Source organism: Macaca fascicularis, chromosome 8 (genome assembly GCF_037993035.2).
Source record: "Macaca fascicularis isolate 582-1 chromosome 8, T2T-MFA8v1.1".
NCBI lineage: Eukaryota > Metazoa > Chordata > Mammalia > Primates > Cercopithecidae > Macaca > Macaca fascicularis.
This window is the reverse complement of record NC_088382.1, coordinates 103853682-103871800: the sequence shown is the minus strand read 5'-3', so window position 1 is coordinate 103871800 and position 18119 is coordinate 103853682. Positions and strand designations below refer to the sequence as shown.

At 41.4% G+C, this 18119-nt stretch overlaps 1 protein-coding gene across 2 annotated transcripts in view; it reads left to right on the top strand.

Annotated features, from left to right (window-relative positions):
- The first annotated feature begins 1195 nt into the window (after positions 1-1195).
- CDH17 (cadherin 17) overlaps positions 1196-18119 on the top strand; it is an 87708-nt gene continuing 70784 nt past the window's right edge. The window contains exon 1 of one of the 2 annotated variants that reach the window (XM_065519444.2): positions 1196-1296. The gene's annotated coding sequence lies outside the window, so the exon portion shown is untranslated. Of the gene's footprint in view, positions 1297-10071; positions 10159-18119 lie in introns of those variants that run through there. The other variant, XM_005563705.5, reaches the window with a different exon arrangement.

Genomic DNA, 18119 nt, shown 5'->3' with positions numbered 1-18119 from the left:
TCCAAACCCATATTGGTGAAGAATATCAAGGCTAGAGAATAGCCTTGGAATTGGGATTCAGTCCTAATTTGCCAGTCTCTATTTTTGGTCTTAAACAGTGTTATGCCCAACCCCTATCAACTCTTTCAGGGTTCGAAGACCTCTGGCACAAGACTCAAGAGGCTAAAGAAGAGCCCCAGAGCCAGCAAATGAGACATGGGATTTTACTGGGGGCTCACAGGCAGGGGGACAGGGTCCAGCGGCAGTGGGCTGTACAGGAGAAGTGTAACTACTTGCAAAGAGCATCAGTTTATACAGCATTTTCACTTAACACCCTCCCTCTAACAACCTCCATCTGGCAACCTTCATTAAACCCAAAACAAAGGTCCCCAGTGTGGCCCATGTTCCATAAGATGGGGGCCGAGGGTGGAAGGTGCCATGGGAGATGCTCAGATGTTCCTCATAGACAAGGAACCAGTCTCCGTGTTGGCCACTCCCGGATTCCCGAGCTCAGAACACACATTCAGGTGCATCTGCCCTACAGGAGCATGCTCAGATTATGCTTAAGTTATTGCTGTCAGGTGTGTCTACCATAAAACCAATCTGCCTTAAAGAATACCAGACTAATTATTAGGGAGCTGAATCAAGATTGGGAGAAATAAGTTCTCATTGCCCACGTCAAGCTCAGGACATATGCCATTGACACTGAGTCCCGTGAGACTGGGTCCCTGGTAATTCTTTGTTTTTATTTATTTTTATTTTTTTACTTTTACTTTTGGTAATTCTTTCTATACTTCTTTGCTTTGTGGCCAAAAAAGAAAAGGAACCTGTATTCCAGCGATATAAAAAAAATAATTTCAGAAAGTCCAAGGTCCTTGCAGACCGTGTTAAATTCCAGAACATTGTATTTAACATTCCAATATTAAATTAAGCATTGCTGTATTGGGAGCCACTTTCTACCCTGGTCCTGAAGAGGATTTTCAATATTGAGGGGAGGGCACATTTTAGAAAGTCCACTGAATCAAGACAATTCAGTTATTGCTGGGGGCAAGTTGCTCCTGGCGTTACGCATAACTCTGAACAGTATCGGTTGGCTATGCCTGGCTTGTCTGAGTTGAGCCGATCTACAGTGAAGTTAACCACTTCCTTATTAGCTGTGGGAGAGGATGCCTGCCTCCTGGCCAGCTGAAAGAGAGCGGCTGCATTCGAAGGGGTCAGGTGATGCTATTGCTCTGTAACAAGGGAGATGGGGAGGAAGTATAAGGGGACATCAGTCAGAGCGGAGCTGTGGGAGGAAACGCTCTAGAGGGTAAAGTGGTGGGTATTACTGGTTCTTGAAAATGCTACCTAAGCAGGCTTCTCAGCTAAGGCAGGATTCCCAAAAATATAATGCTCAGAAAGATCAAGCGGGAGGGGCGACTGGTGAGAATGTAATCAGGGTGGAAATATGATATTTTGGCTGTGGATCTGAGTTGATCAATCTGCTTAGTGGATGTGAGTCCCCCCACCCACCCTTGTCTGATTGCGGCTCCTGGGAGGTAAGTAGAGCTGAGCAGGAGGCTCATTCAGCGGCTGCTATGGGAGCTTCGCCGAAGGTAGCAGCTCAGGCTTTAATTATGATTATTTTTTGAATCAGATCTGCATTCAAATCTTAAAGAATCAATTTGTATCTTCTTTGTTCCTTTATTTCTTTATTTGTAAAGTAGTAAAAATACCTTCCAGTGTTGCTGTGAAGATTAAATGAGATAATATATGCAGAGCAAAAGTGCTTGGTAGACGGTAGAAGCAAGCCAGTAGTTCTCAGCTTTGGCTGCACGTTGGAACCAAGGGAAACGTTAAGAATGACTGCTGCCAGGCTTCACCAAAGACCAATCAAATCAGAATCCCTGTGGCTCCATGCAGCCGGGGTTAAGAACCCCTCTACTAAAAACTTATTTGTACTGAGAAAAACCTCTCTTTATAAAGAAGAGGGATGGAGTTCGGATAACTTCTAGTCAAGTCTTGTGTAGTTAACTACCACTGATTTTCTTTTGTATAAAGTGATAACTTAGAAAAAGTACAGCTACCTCTGTCTTGTAAATCCCTTTAGATACAGTCCTAGTTCTAGGCAATTCCCTTTGTTTCTCAAGCTTAGGAGAGCAGACTTGGGAAGATCTGGGAATTAAAAAACAACCCTCTGGAGCCCTCCCTTTTTGAGAAGCTGGTCTGTGTAATCAGGTTTAAAGTAGGAGCATGTGGGCCAAGTGGGACTCCAGCAAGGAAGTGAGGGTCCTCCGCCAGCCTCTTCCCAGGCCTTCTTAGAAGTGATCTGGCGCTGGCTGAGGCTCATTGGTAGAGCCAGATGGTCTCTCCCCAGCAGGGCTTCTGTTCTCCCCTCCTCCTCCCCTGCATCGTGGGCTGCTCCTGTGGACCGCTCCTGTGGACCACCCAAGGCAGGCGAATTACGCAGATTGCCGATGTGAGCTTTCATTTCCTCTGTTTCCTCCTGTAGCTATTGGAAAATCCTAGTTTGAAGATAACATGGCTTTTCCAGAAACTCCTGGATTGTTCCTGAGACCAGGCCGAATGTTATCCTGAGTGGGAAACCAAAGGGAGGAGAATTTGGCCTCCTTGTCTCCTGAGTTACTAGGTGTAGTCAGTCACATAGAAGAAAGAAAATAGTCCTCGTTCAGGCAGGCAGTCAAGTCAGGTTTATCTAGGGCTGAACTGCTTGAGCTGAGACACTATCAGAGGGGCTGAAGGACCATTGTGCCCACATTGTCATTTTCTACTTTATCCAGGCAAAGATAATCTTTGTGTACTGAAATGTTCTTATTCACATTTAAAAACATAAAAAACAAAAGAGGTCAAATAATAGGTAAAATTAGTTAAATTTTAAAAAACAACCTCATACTTAAAGGAAAATAAATGATTTTGAAAACCCTAAGACATTTCCGGTAATAGAGCAAAATGATCTGAAGGGCCTAGACCAAGGTGACTGAAAATATTTAGCCTATGTTCTGTATATTTATGTCAGTTCAAAGAACAGCTTTGTTGGGATATAACTGACATACCATACAGCTTACCAACTTAAAGTGCACAATTCAGTAGTTTTTAGTCTATTCTCAGAGTTGTGCAACCACCACCACAACAAATCTTAGAAAACGTTCATCACTCTCAAAAGAAGCCCCATATCTTTTAGCTCTCAGCTTCAAATTCCTCCTCGGCCCCCCAACTGCAGGCAACTCTGAAATCTACTTTCTGTGTCTATGGACTTGCCTATTCCGGACATTTCATGTGAATGGAATCATATAATATTAGGCCTTTTTTATCTGACTTTTTTCACTAAGCATAACGTTTTCAAGGTTTAGTCTTGTAATATCAGTATTTCATATCTTTTTATGGCTGACTCATATTCTGTCATATGGATATACCACATTTTATCCATCAGTTGAACATTTGGGTTGTTTCTATCTCTTGGCTATTATGAATAATGCTGCTGTGAATATTCGTGTACAAATTTTTGTGTGATGTTTTTATTTCTCTTGGCTGTATACCTAGGAGTGAAATTGCTAAGTCAAATGGTGACTCTATATTTAAGTTTTTGATAAAACTCTCAGACTGTTTTCCGAAGTGGTTGCGTGATTTTACATTTCCCACCAGAAGTGTGTGAGGATTCTAGTTTCTCCACATCTTCAACACTTGGTATTATTTCTTTTTTATTATAACTGTCCTGGTGGGTATGAAACACCCTGGTGGGTATGAAACGGCATCTTATTGTGGTTTTGATTTGCATTTTGCTTATGCCTAAGGATGAGCATCTTTTCATGTGCTTTTTGGCTATTTGTGTATCTTTTAAAAAATTTCTATTCAGATCCTTTGTCTATTTTTTGATTGGGTTGTTTATTGAGTTTTAAGAGTTGTTTATATCTTCTAGATACAGTTCATTTGTCAGATACGTGATTTACAAATATTTTCTTTCTATAAATTGGTTTTCACTTTCTTAATAGTGTTTTTTGAATTGCAAAAGTTCTTAATTTTGATGAAGTCCAGTCCAATTTATGTTTTCTTTTCTATTGTTATTTGTGCTTTGAGAGTCATAGCTAAGACACCATTTCCAAATCCAAGGTCATAAAGATTTACCCCTGCTTTCTTCTTAGAATTTTATAGTTTCAGCCCTTATAATTTATGTATTTGATATATTTTAATTTTTCTGAATGGTGTGAGGTCAGGGTCCAGTTCCATTATTTTGCATGTGAAGATCAATTTCACCATTTACTAAAAAGAGTATTCTTTCTCAGGAAATACTTCTCTTAAGGGCAGAATTTCCATAGGCAATCCTGTTTTGGTGCCTAATGAGAGACCCACAGGCAGAGAAGGGAGACCATTTAATAAGCCTTAGTGTCCAAGTCTGAGTCCTTCCAAACAAAGCTCACATGCATGCTGGTCTCCTACTTGACCCCATGACAGGACTTCCTAGACAGTCACCGCACACTGTCTGGCTAAGCAGTGATGACTGCCAGGGCTAACATGAAGGGGTAGTGTTCTAGGAGACATATGTTTTGGAGAATTAAAACAGTACAGTTCATTATGGCTGTGTGGAGTTTTTTGTGCTCATGGGACACCTTGGGGAAGTTGTGGAATAGTCAGTTGGATATAGAAAACCAGAGCTTTGACCAGAGGAGAGATCTGGTCTAGAGAGACTTGAGATGTTGGCAAATAGATGGGAGCAGAGTTGACCTCCACAGAGTGAGTGACAAGACAAGATAACCTGGGATTGGGCCCAAGGAGTTGGATGAGCCACAGGTAGGACTGCAAGGGACTGGCTCAAGAGGTGGAAGGAAAAATCAGAGTATTAGCAAGGAAGCCGGGGTAAAGGGAAATTTGAGGTGAGCTTGCCATGGTGTTGAAAGTTGTGAGAGGTCAGATGAGGTGCAGACTGAAGAGTGTCCATCTGATTATCATGAGCAGGTTGTTGGCAACCTTGGTGAGGATGGTTTCAGTGGAGCAGTGAAGATGGAAGCCAGATGCTGTGATCTGAGCATGAGCTGGATAGGTGCAAAAGCTTGTTAGGTGAAATCTGATAAGAGACAGAGATAGGTCTCAGAAAACCAATAATATTGTCATTTCTTGGAATTTAAAGAAACTCCAAGATCAAATAAAAAGCTTAGCTGTCTGAAGAAAAAAATGTCTGAGGGAAGATGAGCATGCTTATGTCTACCAAATCCAGCTTGCGTGTTCAACATCAGACTGCATCATTATCTCAGACATTCCTGCAGAAATGGGTTCTACATGGTGGGGTACTTAATCTCAATTCAGAATAGGCTTTGTTAAATAATATTTACTGGAGGATAAAGCAATGACTCCTTAAGCTAGTGTTTCTCATAAGGGCCCATATAATCACCTGCATCAGAAATCCAGAGTGCCAGCCAGGCACGGTGGCTCACATCTGTAATACCAGCACTTTGGGAGACCGAGGCAGGAGAATCACTTGAGCTCAGGAGTTCAAGACCAGCCTGAGCAACACAGAACCTATCTCTACAAAAAATTTTAAAATTAGCTGGTGTGGTGGCACTTGCCTGTAGTCCTAGCTACTTTGGAGGCTGAGGCAGGATGACTACTTATGCCCAGGAAATCAAGGCTGCAGTGAGCCATGATTGCATACTGCAGTCTAGCTTGGGCAACAGAGTAAGGGATGCAGGGACATACCCTGAACAAGGATTTCATAGTGTAAGCCCTAGTTTTGTGAACTCTAGTTTGGAAAGACCTGGAAGGCATTTGTCCAATGTACAACTGATGATGTGAATACTTATTAGCCATCCCATTCACGAGATTCTCCAGCAATTTCATGGCATGGGTAGCTGGAGCCAGATTAAGGGCCCTGCCTACTGGGCAGTTGATTGGAGCCAGCATCTATAGATGAAGTGAAAAATCTTCCTGGAATAAACAAAGTACAAAGTGGGTCCACTTCTGTCAGAGTAGATAGTGGGGAAGAAAATCTTTACTAGCCTCAAACTATCTTCCTTAAATATTTTTCAGAATATCACAAGGTGGCTGTCAGCTGAGATTTTTAAACAGCATTATGTATGATTCAGTGTTTCTTGCTTTCGAACTAGTGATTCATTTTGTTATCTAAGTTTTAAATCTTGTCATAATTCTCTCAAGTGTTCTGGTTTGGAAAACTGCTAAAAACAAAACTCAACAACAGAAAATCCTCCAAACAAAAACCCCAAACCCAAACTCAGAAGTAAGTATAGGCTGGGCGCGGTGCCTCACGCTTGTATTCCCAGCACTTTGAGAGGCTGAGGTGGCCAGATCACTAGACCCCAGGAGTCGGAGGCCAGCCTGGATGGATGAAACCCCATCTCTACAAAAAAAAAAAGGGACATGATGGTGTGTCCCTGTAGTCCGAGCTACTTGGGAGGCTTAGGTGGGAGGATGGCTTGAGCCTGAGGGGCCAAGGCTGCGGTGAGCCGAGATCGCACCATTGCACTCCAGCCTATCAGCCTGTGACAGAGTGAGACCCTGTCTCCAAAAAATTATGAGCTACATGAAACTAAGAGCTGTTTTGCTTAAATTTATCAGAAAATGGACTCTGTCCTGAACAGAGAAAGTAGTTAAGGAAGATTCTGCTTCAGCCGAAAACAATGACTAGCAGAAAATTAGTTTCACTTCATTCCACTAAATAAATGTGGAACAAAAATTGTGAACTCTGAGTTTCAGGGGGTTCAAAACTATTTGCTTTTCTGGGTTCCTGTTGGCCTTGGTTGAGTCTGCAGGTAATCATGACTATTTAGAATTACTGAATTAAATAACTGAATGGAGTTGAGTTCTAAGAAGCACTTACTGAGTACGAATTGAAGACAAAGTTTCTGCCATCATCAAGTTAACAGAGCAAGACAGATATTAAGTAATTACAATATTATTTTGCACTTCTATTAGGTGAAGGTTGTGTGTTGATGGACTCATGATAAAATATTCTGAATGTGTAATGTGTAACACATAAAGAACATAAAATGCAAGTACCTAAAAAATTGAGAAATTTAACACTCATAGATTCCATTTTGAGTTTTAAAGAATAAAAATAGGCAGGACACGGTGGCTCATGCCTGTAATCCCAGCACTTTGGGAGGCCAAGGCAGGCAGATCACCTGAGGTCAGGAGTTCAAGACCAGCGTGGCCAACATGGTGAAACCCCGTCTCTACTAAAAATGCAAAAAATTAGCCAGGTGTGGTGGTGGACACCTGTAATTCCAGCTATTTGGGAGGCTGAGGCAGGAGAATCACTTGAAATTGGGAGGCGGAGGTTGCAGTGAGCCGAGATTGTGCCATTGCACTCCAGCCTTGGGGACAGCAAGACTCCATTCAAAAAAATAAAATAAATTAAAAAGAATATAAATATTAGAAATGTAACATGCTTTGACTTTTAGGAATAATTCCAAGTTTTCATAACTTTTTTGTCTGGGAGGCTATCTAGACTTTCTTATTAGCAAATATCCATAAATTAATTACTTATGTATTTTCTAGGGATAATATTGGAGGAATGCTTAAAACATTATAGACAAAAGTGTTGAATGTTTTCACCATCATGAAACTGTGAGTTGAAAGCATTAGCCCAAGTCCTTTCACTTGTTCAGTTTTGTTTCCTTTTTCTTTTTTGGAGATGCAGTCTTGCTTTGTCGCCTAGCCTGGAGTGCAGTGGCACAATCTCCGCTCACTGCAACTGTTCAAGTGATTCTCCTGAGTCAGCCTCATGAGTAGATGGGATTATAGGCACCTGCCACCACACCTGGCTAATTTTTGCATTTTTAGTAGAGATGGGGTTTCACCATGTTGGCCAGGTTGGTCTCAAACTCCTGACCTCAGATAATCTGCCTGCTTCAGCCTCCCAAAGTGCTGGGATTATAGGTGTGAGCCACGGCACCTAGCCTTCAGTTGTTTTCATCCTGTAAATCATACCTCCTTTGCTTTGGAAAATTAAATCAATAATATTTATCAATTACATTTTCCTTATTCCTATTATTATTAGCAAGTCTATTGAACTAGCAGTGTCTCACTTTTCATGAAAATGAGTTCCTAAAATGCAGTGGTGGTTACCCTGAAACATGCACATTCTTAATATTTGGATTTAATCTGGAAGGATGTATAAACCATGTAAGGAATATATGAACAGCTCTCAGAATCTTGTTAACCTGGTATCCCAGAGGACAGAAATAGCCTCTGTAATTCAGAAATGCAATCACCTGTTAATTTCTCTGATGGGTGGTTTTGACGTTTTCAGTGTTTAATCAACCTAATTCTTTGAGCTGGAAGCTGGGGACTAGAGATAGCATGTGATGTACAGGGGAACCCCATGTTGGAACTTGGCCATTTTCCAACAGGAATGGGCTCATGCAAGGATTTCTGCCCTTGGGTTTTTTTTTGTTTTTTTGGTTTTTTTTTTTAAACTCACATAAAACTGGAAGGAAAAACATCTGGCATAGTCTATAGATATAGTGAATAGGATGGAATTTGAATCAGACAGACCAGGGTTGGAGTCCTGATTCTGTAGTCAAAGGCTGTATGACTTAGACAAGAAATAAAACCTCTCTGTGCCCCCACTTTCTATCTATAAACTGGAATCTACTTTGCAGACATGCTAAATGAGAAAACAAAATTTTAACTGATATACCAACATGTCACAAATATTGTTACTGTTGCTGAAAAACAATGACTATAAATTATATATATGTACTTTATTTTTGAAGAAAACTCATACATTTAAAAGCGCTTTATTATTTTAAAATTTTCAAAGAAGACTCAAACTTCTTTCTGAACAATGCCCGTGATGAGATGCTTGCCCTTGATTCCAGGAACTGAAACATGTGGCAAGTGGAAGCGATTTGATTTTGTAGAAAAAGCACACTTTATTCAGCTAATGGGAGGGCAGAGGTATGAAGAATGTGGGAAGTGCTTAGCCTCAATAACCTCATTCTTCTAAATGAGTGACAGTCATGTGGGACAAAACAAGAAGGGCACTTGCTGAACTCACCAGTCCACCAAGGATGCTAACCGCTGGCATGCAACTAGATGGTTTCACTTGCAGGGTCCTGGGGATAAATGAGGTCTATCCCGCAGTGGCTTAGAGCAGTGGCTTAGAGCACTCACGAAATCTTCTCATGAAATCTGGAAAGGAGGGAGCCCTGCTAGAGAGTGGGCTGGGCTCTCGTGCTTTCCCTCTGTCAGATGCACACCCGGAAAGGAATGGAAAACACAACCCCCGCCCAGGAGAAGCCAAGAAACGAACATGAGAAGGTCCACAGAAACAGGGCCAAGTGTGACACACCAGACACAGACATGACATTGATGCTTACCTTCAGTGGGGATTCCCAGAGTGACCAAAGTGTGGAAATCAGGAATTGGTCTAAAAGAAGCCTTGACTTGAGAAATCTGGCGGCATTGGCTTCTATTGGTTAATCAAAAATCTCATTTTGATTGGGGAAAAATGAGTTGTTCCTAGGTAAATCCATTCCCTGAATTGGGGGGGAGTGGGAAAGGACTTGGTTTGTGTTTGGTGAAAATTTGCTATCGGTTGTTTCTTGCAGACTTTGGAAGGGACCCTTGGATTTCAAAAGCAGGCACAGCCAGACTGTGTCTTTCCTCATGTCTTCTGAGTCATTTACGATGTCTCATGTGGCCAGTTATCAATGAACTGTGTCATTGCTCAGACATGGTGCCCCTGCTCTGTCTTTTGTGTTTGAGATGGAATCTACACAAATATTTGCGGATTGAGTCTCCTGCGCTGAGTGTTGGGGGTGCAAAATATGAACAAAAGTCTTTGATGTCATGAACCTCACACTCTAGAGATAGTTGGATACACAAAACTTTTCCACTCTTCTTGTCTTTTCATTGACTCATCTACATTGAAAAATGTAGCAACCTGTTTTGAGATGGATTAGATGTAAATTAAACTTCTTTTGGTACAAAGTCATTTCTCTCCTGGAGTAAGCATAATGACACTTTTTATGATACCCAGTGGCTCTCGAAAAGCAATAAAAAATGTTAATGGTTAATGTTTGACTGAAGCTGAAGGGAGAGGCTGGGAGGCAAAGCAGGGAAGAGGAAGTGTTCCTCGGGGAGATAACTCCAGTCGTAGCAAGAGTCTCAACCACTGAATGGAAGAAAAGGACTTTTAACCACCATTTTGTGACTTACAGAAAGGTAAGGGCTGACATGTCTTAACTGTGTCAGTAACATATTTATTCCAGAAGGACAAAGTAGATGGAGGGGAAGGACCCTTAAAAAGTCGCTTGATAAATTTTTTCCTTGAGGTGGGCTATGTAGATGCAGAGAAGGGAAATGTGTTGCTGGTGTGACAAGTTTAGCTTGTGGAGCACAGTGTTTTTTTTTTTTTTTTTTTTTTTTTGGTAGTTTCTTTTCATTGGTCTATATTTTATAAATTCATTTGATGAAGTGGCTGCAGTGAAATCAAGCTTGGCAGTGGAATTAAAGGGGAGATTGAGTTCTCTGATGTTTAAATAAGTATCACACCCATTCTTCATGATAAGCGTATAAAAGTCCCTGGTCTTAAGGTGCTCTAGGGCTCTTGTATTCTAGAAATTGGGGTTGGAATCACATTCTCAAAAAGCATGTAATTCTGTCTACTTCTCAGAGAATGAGATTCGATTTGGGATTCTTAGAATTGTCTGGGACACAGCAAGGGAGGGAACATGCAAAGAAGAAAAGAAGCCTTTTTGTAAAAGTACTAGAATAAGAATTGAAGACAGACAGACAGACCTGCCTTCACAAATGGGAGAAGAGGCTGATGTGTGTGTTACTTAGCTTCCTGGACTGCTTTTGGCCTTGGTGGTGGAGGTACCACCTGCTTATGTGTGGTTATTTTTATGGTAAGTCATGCACAGCTTATTGGTATCTTCAATGGTCCAATCTTTGCCTCTGTCTTGGTCTTTTGTTTATGACAGGTGACTTTATGGGGACAGATGCCCTCTGTGGTAGGGGATGCCAAGCAGTAGATTGGAAGGACAGTTCCTTCTCTAATATTTTCTTGTCTTTATTTTTCTTCAAAAACTTAAATAGCAAATGAGGTATTATTTGAAAGAAGAAAAACACATGTTTAGATGAAAGGAAGATGGATGCTATTCAGCTCTTACCAGGAAACAAAGAGAGTCCTTTACTGAGAGAGGGTTTCTAGTGAGTTACAGTGCCATATGAGTCTTCAGGGTTGGCCAGATGGGTTAGGCCAGTTTCATCATTTTCCAGCCTGTGGGCACAGAACAGAGAGCTGTCACTCTCGGAGCCTTAATTTTTTTCATCTATAAAATGGAGAGACTTGCCTAACCAGGTAGTTGTGAGAAGTAAATTAGGTAAGTAGGTAAAGAGCTTACTATGTTGCTTGGTGCATGGTACACATCCAGTGAATGTTAGCTGTCTGTTCCATGAGAAAGTTCAAGTAGGTGACTCAGGATGAATTGAGAAATTGCTGTTTCATTCTTTAGAAAAATAAGAAAAAAAATCAGTAATGCCATAAAAATAGCATCTACCATTATGCAAGAGAGGAGCTAATTCTATGTTCAGGAAGTGGGATTCAAAAATATGAGAATAATAAAACTATTGCTTTTGCATATATATACACACACACACACAGACATATATATATATATATATATATATATATATATATATATATATATATGTATGTGTATATATATATATGAAGCATTTTTTTAAAGCCCCTCTCATGGTTCCCATATAAGTCTTTGGGTGAGGTGCAGGTGTGGCATCCTTTGAAACTCATCCAGATGACCCCTGAAAAAAGTCATCACTGTTCAAGGTGAAGGTTACATTTCCGGTACCTCCTCCTTTTTCATTCAAAAGGCAAAATATGGCTGGGTGTGGTGGCTCATTCCTGTAATTCCAGTACTTTGAGAAGCTGAGGAGGGAGAAGCACTTGTGCTGGAGTTCAAGACCAGCCTGGGAGGTCTGAACATAGGGAGACCCTGCCTGTACAAGAAAATTAAAAATTAGCCAGGCATGATGGCACTTACCTGTAGTCCTAGCAACTTGGGAGGCTGAAGTGAGAGGGTTCCTTAAGCCCAGGAGTTTGAGACTGCAGTGAGCCATGGTTGCACCACTGCACTCCAGCCTGGGTGAGAGAGTGAAAACCTGTCTCAAAAAACAAAAAACAAAAACAAAAAAAGCTGGATGATGTGCAAAATATATCCTGGCAGAAACTCTACCTTTTGTTCCATTGTAAAAAAAAAAAAAAAGTCTAGAAGGATGTGTCCCTCATTTTTCTTCCACATTAACAGTGACACCTCTGAGGAGGAAAGCTGGGCATTGTCATGCTCCTTGCTCTGGAGGCCGACAAACAGTGCTTGCACAGAAGCTGGTTCACATAGGTAGAGATGTATAGATTTGACATAAAATTGCATTGATTCAGAAATCTCTGGTGTCAGATTTAGAATGGGGCTAGTTGTTCTGTAACTGCTCGTTGATTATCCAAAGAAAGACGCGCTGAATTTTAAGGGAATATCTATTTACTTATTTGTTACTTGTGAGAACAGACAGGAATGTTTACTTAGGTACAAGAAATATTAACTTAATGAAAGCAAATATTCCCCTCGTGGTTGAGGTATTAATTACACTAAAGTTGAATTTTTTTTTTCCACTTAAGCAATACGTAACAAACTAAGCTATACTTGATTGTTGTGTATGTGGTACAAAGAAAATTTCTCTTCAAATATTCTGTAAGACTGACATGGAATTCTCTCATTCGTGATATTTCTGAGTTATTCATTTCTGACCATATACTTATTACTTAAAAATATTAGGACTTGTTCTTAAGTGAGGGACAAAGAGAATGGAAATGGTAGATTTGTTCCCTTAACATCTAAGCTAAAGATGAGCTCTCTTCCTCACCGAGAGGCCATCTAGCAGAGTGGCTTCGTGCTTGGCCCCTGCATTCACACCACTTCCTCAAGTGCTCTAAGCTCAGTTTCCTGCTCTGTGGCATAACAACAGGACCCACATTATATGATTGTGTGGTTCAAGTAAGTTGCCCAAAGTGCCTAACTTAGCTTGCATTTGTTGAGCATTTGCTATTTTTTAAAACAGTTCCAATGATTTTTAAGAAAACAATTCATGAATGAGATTTCATTGTGGTCTGGCACCTTTTATTAATCAGAATTAAATTTATTTTCCCTTCCTCTCCTACCCATCCCAGTTGTCAGTTATGATTTAATTACAGAAATCGGAAAGTGAACCTGCCATACTTAAGCATGACTGCACAATCTTGGCATTAAAATTCCTGCCTTGGGTCACCTTGCAAATGAACTGGTATTAGAGTTCCTTCCTTCCTTCCTTCCTTTCCTTCCTTTCCTTCCTTTCCTTCCTTTCCTTCCTTTCCTTCCTTTCCTTCCTTTCTTTCCTTCCTTTCCTTCCTATCCTTCCTATCCTTCCTATCCTTCCTTCCTATCCTTCCTATCCTTCCTTTCCTTCCTTTCCTTCCTTTCCTTCCTTTCCTTCCTTTCCTTCCTTTCCTTCCTTTCCTTCCTTTCCTTCCTTTCCTTCCTTCCTTCCTTCCTTCCTTCCTTCCTTCCTTCCTTCCTTCCTTCCTATCCTTCCTATCCTTCCTTCCTATCCTTCCTTTTGATCCTTCCTTTCAATCCTTCAGTGTCTAAACCCTACGGGATGGAACCTAATTTAGATTTACTTCCTACTGAATTTCTAAGGCCAGGATGTGTTGCTTTATTATCTTGACAAAATGCTCATCCGTAAACTTTATATTACATAAAGAAATGTTGTGTAATACATAAACACTTTGTCAAAAAAAAGTCAAGCCACCTTTTATGAGAAATAGTGATTCCAGTCCTCCTCTTTAGTCCAGGAAAGATGCTTATGATACAGTTCTGCTATATCTGGGGGAGAAAGGGTCTCCCCCTGCCACCTTCCTAGGGTTTTTGTGGGTATATAGTTGCACATGTCAGGGAAGTCAATGCGGAAATCCTTCCTGACTGCCTGCTTAAAACCCATTTATGCCTAGTGTTCCATTATTGGAACACTAAGCATGTGGGAGTTATTTATATCCTACTGCTCAAGGTCATCGCCAAAGTCTGATTGCAAAAATTCAAAAAATTGCAACCTCAGGCATAAATGAGTTACAACATCAGGCAAGCACCCTGGCGGGACAGTCACTGTTGTCCCTAGGTCAGTGGCTTCCTTTCCTGTGACTGCTCTGGCTCCCCTTCCATTCAATGCTGGGATGTTTTGGGAGACTTGGAGGAGAGGCCTCTTCTCCCCAGCTGACCCTTCCCTTGCTCTGTCTTGGGGAGCACTGGGGGAACAAAAGCCAACCAGGAACAAGCATGACACTTCTCTCAAATATTCCTTGGAACTTGTCATTCTTTTCTTTAATAAGAAAAATTATGCTAGTAATCCCATTACTGAGTATATACCCAAAGGATTATAAATCATTTTACTATAAAGACACACGCACATGTATGTTTATTGCAGCCCTATTTACAATAGCAAAGACTTGGAACCAACCCAAATGCCCATCAATAAAGAAATGATGGATAAGAAAATGTGGCACAAATAAAGGATAAAGAAAATGTGGCACAAATACACCATGGAATACTATGCAGCCGTAAAAAAGAATGATTTCATGTCATTTGTGGGGACATGGATGAAGTTGGGAACCATCATTCTCAGCAAACTATCACAGGAACAGAAAACCAAACACTGCATGTTCTCACTCATAAGGGGGAGTTAACAATGAGAACACATGGACACAGGAGAACATCACACATCTGGGCCTGTCCTGGGGTGGGAGGCAAGGGGAAGGAGAGTATTAGGACAAATCCCTAATGCATGCGGGGCTAAAACCTAAATGACGGGTTGATGGGTGCCGCAAACCACCATGGCACAAGTATACTTATGTAACAAACCTGCACATTCTGCACATGTATCCCAGAACTTAAAGTAATTTTTTTTTAAAAGTGAGAGAAACATTTTTTAAAAAAGAATAATTATGCTAGTAATGTGTATTATAATTGATTATATCAATCTAAACCATTTTAAGTTCTCCAGGGGACCAGTTAGCCTCCTGTGAGCCCATCTTCCCCATCATGAACCTATTGGTAGAACAAATAATCACCTCCAATTTTGCATATGTGTAAATCCAGATTGTCATATACTGAAAGATTGGTATATCTATATTACAGAGTTTAGTGACAGAAAGCTGGGCTTATGTTGATGTGTGTATGTTCATCCCTCCCTCCCTCCTTTCCTTCCTTCTTCCCTGTCTTACTCTCTGCTCTAAAAACAAATCATCTAGCTGCCCATTCCCTCCCCATGTGGAGTAACCTGCTTGAAGTGTGAGGCAGAAGCCCAGATTTATACCTGTCTGCTTGTTTCTAGCTTATTAATGGCCACTTTAATTGGGTCCTTAATTTGTCAAAAGTGCAAATTGGTCAGATGCTTCTGCGGTTCTCTAAACCTTGAGTGATGCAATTGGTGCCAGAGATCTGTGAGCCAGACCAAAAAGATGGGTGTGACAGATCTGAACATTAATCGATGAATAATGGTTTGAGTGAGATTTTCATCTGATCTTTATATTTATCTGGCCTTGCCTTATAATTTATGCCGCTCTTAGCAATATACAGTGAGGAGGAAAAATAAATGGCTCACAGGATATTTGGCACTGTTTGGTCCTGGTGGCGCTATGAATTCCAGTCACATCCCTTCTTGCCCACACTACCTTAGGATACTTGAAAACAAATTCTGTAGCTCTCTCCTTCTGCAACTTCTTTGTTCTTTAAAGCTTCAGGCTCAGTCTTAGTGCTAGGTGAATTATTTTAATTCAAAGCCCTTCACGCTTCTTTTTTTTTTTTTTTTTTAAATAATAGATGACTGACTCTAAGATTTGTCTATCACTTAGCTTTTTACACAGGGGACAAAAATCAATGCTTATGTGTTGACTTGTAAATTTGGAGATCTGGGACCTAGAAACTCCCTGTCCTTACTCAAATAAATGGCTAAATGAGAAGAGTATCTAAACATCACCTTCCCATCTTGAAAGATGGTGGGTGAAAAAGTTGAGAAGCTGGATACTAAGGAGAAGAAACCTGAAGCTAAGAAGGCTTTGCCAGTGGCAAGGTGAAAAGGGGGAATCTCAGAGCTAAAAAGCCAAAGAAGGAGAAGCGTTGCTGCAGCCCAAATCCTGTCCTCATTGGAGGAATTAGCAGATATTCCTGATCCGCTATGTATTCCAGAAAGGCCATGTACGAGAGGAAGTACTTAGCTACTAAACCCAAGATTGAGAAGAAGAACCTTGCAACTGTTACAAACCCAGTTGAGGTGACAAGAATGATGATGCCCAGGTGGTCAAACTTCACAAAATGCCTTGATATTATCCTACTAGTGATGTGCCTCAAAAGCTGTCCAACCATGACAAGAAACTCTGCAGTCAGCATGTGAGAAAACTTTGACCAGCACGGCCCTTGGGACCATCTGTTCATCCGGTGCCCCCAAGGCAGGAGGGTGGTTTTCCTGGAGAAGCTGGGCAGTAGCTTGTTACTTGTGGCTGGACCTCTGGTCCTCCATGGAGTTCCTCTGTGAGGGACACACCAGAAATTTGTCATCACCACCTCCATAAAAATTGATATCAGGACTGGGCGTGGTGGCTCATACCTATAATCCCAGCACTTTGGGAGGCCAAGGTGGGTGGATCACTTGAGGCCAGGAGTTTGAGACCAGCCTGGCCAACATGGCAAAACGCTGTCTCCATTAAAAATACAAAAATTAGCCGGGTGTGGTGGCACACACCTGTAATCCCAGTTACTTGGGAGGCTGAGGCATGAGAATCGCTTGAACCTGGGAGGTGGAGGTTGCAGTGAGCTGAGATGGTGTCATTACACTCCAGCCTGGGCGTCAGAGCAAGACTGTCTCAAAAAAAAAAAAAAAAAAAAATCGATATCAGCAGTGTGAGAACCCCAAAACATCTTACTGATGCCTACTTTAAGAAGCAGCTGCAGAAGCCTAGTCAGTAAGAGGGTGAGATCTTCGACACAGAAAAAGAGAAATATAAGACTACAGAGTGCAGTGCAAGGCTGATCAGAAAGCCATGGACTGGCAAATTTTACCAAAACGCAAAGCTATTCCTCAGCTCCAGGGCTACCTGCGATCTGTGTGTGTCCTGATGAATGGAATGTATCCTCACAAATTTGTGTTCTAAATTTCTTAAGAAGAACCTAATTATGTAACTGAAAAAAAAAAAAAAAAAAAAAGAATGCCGTTAATCCTCTTGGGAGCTTGGAGCCCGGCGGGAGAATCAACGAAGCCTTGGGTGGGCTGCTGGGATGCAGGGGGCCCTGGGTGTCTAATGACTGAGCAGAGCCCCCTGTGAGGCCACCTCTGTCCGGGGATGGCAGCACAGGCTAAACCAGAGTTCCCTAGCGTCTTCATTTGCTAGGGCTGCCTTAACAAAATACCACAGAAAGGGAGGCTTAAGCAGCAGGTATTTATCGTCTCAGCTCTGGTGACCACAAGTCCAAAATCAAGATGGCGGTAGGGTCGGTTCCTCCTGAGAGCTGTGAAGGAAGGATCTTCTCCGCACCTCTCTCCTTGGCTTGTAGATGGCCGTCTGTACATTCATACAGTGTTCTTTCTTTGTGGATGAGCCTGTCTCCAAATCTCTTCTTAGAAGGACATCAGTTATTGTGGATTAGAGCCCACTCTAACAACCTCATTTTAACTTCATTACCTCCGTAAAGACTCCAAATAAAGTCACATTTTAAGGTGCTTGGAAGTGAGGACTCCAACATATGCTTTTTGAGGGGAAGGAGACACAATTCTACCCATAGCATTTGGATTGATTTGAAAAAGGGAAGATTCCTAAGGTGAAGCACAGAAATGAGGAGAAATAGTGAGACACAGAAATACATTTGCAGTAAAAACAAAACTTCCCAGACCAAAGCAGCCTTTTCCTCCAGGCAGGTCGGGGCGGGTCATGTCAGCACCCGAAAAAAAGAGCAGCTACAAAGTAGGGGAAAAAAACCTTTTCAATGTTTTGGAAAGATCTGTAATGGATTAAATGATACTTGGTGTCTCATGATCAGGATATTTGTGTTTCAGAGGGAGTGAAAATTAGCCTGGCAGTGTGA